Raw genomic sequence first — 3,446 nt, 5'->3', positions numbered from 1 at the left:
CTTAAACCTATTTTTTTATTATTCAAGAAGTGCTTATTGACTGCACAGATCCTTTTTTTTTTTTTTTTTTAGTATGATAAATAAACAAGTTTTTTAATAGTATAAAAACTACAGATATAGTTTAAATCACGTTTAAATTATGCAGTGATGTGTTTGGAGCTTAAATCACAATAACTATATAATTACTCCCAATAATATGTTATAAATGTATTAATTGCACACTTTATTCATTGATTTTAATCATCATCAGTATTGAATTGAATTTGCCCTTTGGCTCCAAGGAGGTCTACAAAAAGTTTAAATAAATAACACTGTATTATTGTTTTTAATCAAATGGCATTTCTGTGACGGATACCGGCTACCCTGACTGGGTAGCTCCGCCAAAAGGTCCTGCTTCCTCCCAGGAGCCTGCAGCTGTATAGCTGAAAAGTGATTATAGCCAGAGCCCTTCAAAATAACCAGACAAGACCAGTATCCAGGTGAAACAAGAACTGGCTTTATTGGGAAACACACTCTGCTTGTATACACACAGAAAGAGCCGGCCAGAAGAGAAGGGTTTTCCAAGTCAGGGATCAGCTCTTTTGTTATGAGTTACAAACAATAAAGTAGCAATATTATGAGTATGGGAGATCCCATAAGCCGTGAGAAGGCCAAATCCGTTGTAAAAGGGAGTGAGCTGGGCAGTAGGGGGGTGGGGCATAGCCTTGGCAGTCTGGTATCCGTGACAGTGCTCCCCCTTCTAGTCCGGCAGAACCAGCTAGACCCCAACTGGTCGGCTTGGGGCTGTCCGGTCGTGGCCCTCCAATTGTAGGTTGCCAGAAGAGGTCATCCCACCCCTTACAATATCTCCCCCCAGAAAACACCAAAACACATAAACCATAAAGTACTGTCGCTCCCTGCTGCTATTCATCCCCTGCATCCTGGAGCACAGGGATACCCACATAAGACCAAGTCTTATCACTTAGTTCCCCAAAACTGGGTTCCAGCTCGGGCCCCAAAACAGGTGTCCACCCACAAGCAACACTAACAGAGTGGACTCCTGACTTTCCCATGAAAGGCATCGGCTGCTGGAGAGAAGGCAGGGTAGCTGGAGCTGCTGCAGCCCAAAGTTGGGGACCAGGGCAGACTGCCCTGCATTACTGGGGTTCACAGGTGGGGGCTGTGGTCTCACTCCCCCTACTGGAAAATCCTCCTGGATGGGGAGAGGGCAATGATTAGCACCCACCTGCCCGGTTGACAGCTCCACTTCTGGATGAACCCCAGCTACTATTCCAGGGCTTTCCCTCCCTGGCACTGGGATGAATACTAGGGGTGGGCAGAGGCCAGCGGCGCTCTGTCCCACTGCCAGCTCCTCTGCTGGGTTGACACAGAAGGTCCACCTCAGCCTCCTCTGGGTCTACAGGGACACACTCTGGCCCTGCAGTATCCACCTCTTCTCCAGTATAATCCAGTGGTGGTGGTGGAGGGAAGCGATCAATCTTCTTCTCAAGGTTCAGCTCTGGCCCTTCTGCCGTGGGGATGTCAGGGGCATTCTTGGTCGCCAGCCACCGGAACACTAATTCTGCACCAGGGTCCTCCACCACCCAGAGTCTATGGAAACTCGGGGAAACGGGGCAATCCAGACTCCACACATTCCCAGGGCACCCGCCTCCCAAAAGACAGAATCCTTTCAAGTTCTAGGGTACATAGTTGGTGGGGAGGAAACTGGCCTGCGTTCCTCTCCAAAAGTAACAGAGGCTTCTGTTACATCTTCCCCACTGGTATGGCTTTGAGTTAGCCCGATGGTCCAGCCCTAAACTCCCTTCTACTTGGTAGTTGGCCACTGCTGCCAGAGAGTGAGGATGCTGACCTTTTTGCCCTGGATCACGCCAAGCCACTGGGGAAAGAGACCGGCTGTTTCCTCTCCTGGGAAGGGGTTCTGTCGCTGGGGAGAGAGGTAAGCTACCTTCTCTCCCTGGAAACTGATCTGCCGCTGGGGAGGGAGGTCGGCTACCTCCGCTTTCTTGGAATGGCTCTGCCGCTGGGGAGAGAGACCGGCTGTCTCCTCTCCCAGGATGGGGTTCTGTTCTGGGGATGGACGTCGGCTACCTCCACTCCCTGGGGATGGCTCTATCGCCAGGGAGAGAGACCTGCTGTCTCCTCTGCCTGGAACTGGCTCTGCCGTTGGGAAGGGAGGTCGGCTGTCTTTCTCCCTGGAAGGGGTTTTGTCGCTAGGGAGGGAGGTCGGCTACCTCCGCTCCCTGGGGATGGCTCTGCCGCTGGTGGAGGGAGGTCAGCTATCTCCTCTCCAGCGATGCTCTGCCCTGTTGCCATCTCTTCGGCTGGAGGTTCCAAGGTCTGTCCCTCCTCAGAAGAAAAGTCAATTAAATCTACAATCTCTGGGTCTGGGGATAGAGGATGACTACCTCCTCTCCCTAGGACTCCAGAGATGTCTCAGGTGTAGGGCAGAAGTCTATGAGTAAGGCTAGTGACAGCTGAAACGCGTAAGACGGTGCTGCTCTTAACTGCTTTTCCTGCTTTCCATTGTTTTATGATGATGCTGCAATAAACTTTGTTTATCCCTGTGCCCACTTGGTCATTTGTTTGTGAACTCCAGAGATGTCACAGGTGTAGGGCAGAAGTCAGCGGCTCTCTGCCCTGTTGCCAGCACTTCTGCTGGGGTGGCTCCCTTGTCCAAGACCATAAGCTTGGGCCAGGCTGCTGATCGTGGTCTAGTAGCTCATTCCTGTTTGCCACTCCTCTGAGGAAAATTCCAATAAATCCCTGATTGCTGCACCATAGCTCCCTGCATAATCTGTGGCATGCTGCTGAATGAGATCTAGCAGCCTCTTGTATGCATTTTCCATCTCCCATTCCTGGAGACCTATAAATACCAGATCGGCTAGCAGCCAGGGAACCCCCAAGAGATTCAGCAGTTTCTCTCAAAAAATGCTAATTTTCTCCAGTCTCAGTTTTGCCAAGCTCCCAAAGTCTGGGTCCTCTGTCATCTTTTCAAATAGTAATCCAGGGCTACCACAGCCAAAGCCCTCTGTAGGGGTGCCATCCTCCAGCCATGGCCGTGCTTGCATAGTGTACCATTGGAGGGCCCTGTAGCTGTCCTCCAGCCACATCTCTGCCTGGACCAGTCTATCTAGGGTAGATAGCCATTCCTTACTGGGCTGCTTTCCCAGGAAAGGCAATCGTAAGTATAGCTAGAACTAGTACCTTTCATCAGAAGTGGGGAGGACCTTTATATAACAGTCCTGTTCTTGTTGAAGAGCCTCCGTCCATAGTTGCTGGCGGACAATGTTCCTCATTCTCAGCTTGTCCTGTTCAGAACCAGGACCATTCAGCTAGGCCAGCGCCTCTTGTACTCTCCATAGGAACTCGGCTTCCAAAGTTGCAGTCTACTGTGGAGCTTCTCCTCTGTCAGCAGGAGCCATGTGGAAGAAGTAGATCCCACCGCT

The sequence above is a fragment of the Bombina bombina genome, chromosome 2, assembly GCF_027579735.1.
Source record: "Bombina bombina isolate aBomBom1 chromosome 2, aBomBom1.pri, whole genome shotgun sequence".
Lineage (NCBI taxonomy): Eukaryota > Metazoa > Chordata > Amphibia > Anura > Bombinatoridae > Bombina > Bombina bombina.
The sequence above is the reverse complement of the archived record's forward strand: the minus strand, read 5'-3'. Positions refer to the sequence as shown.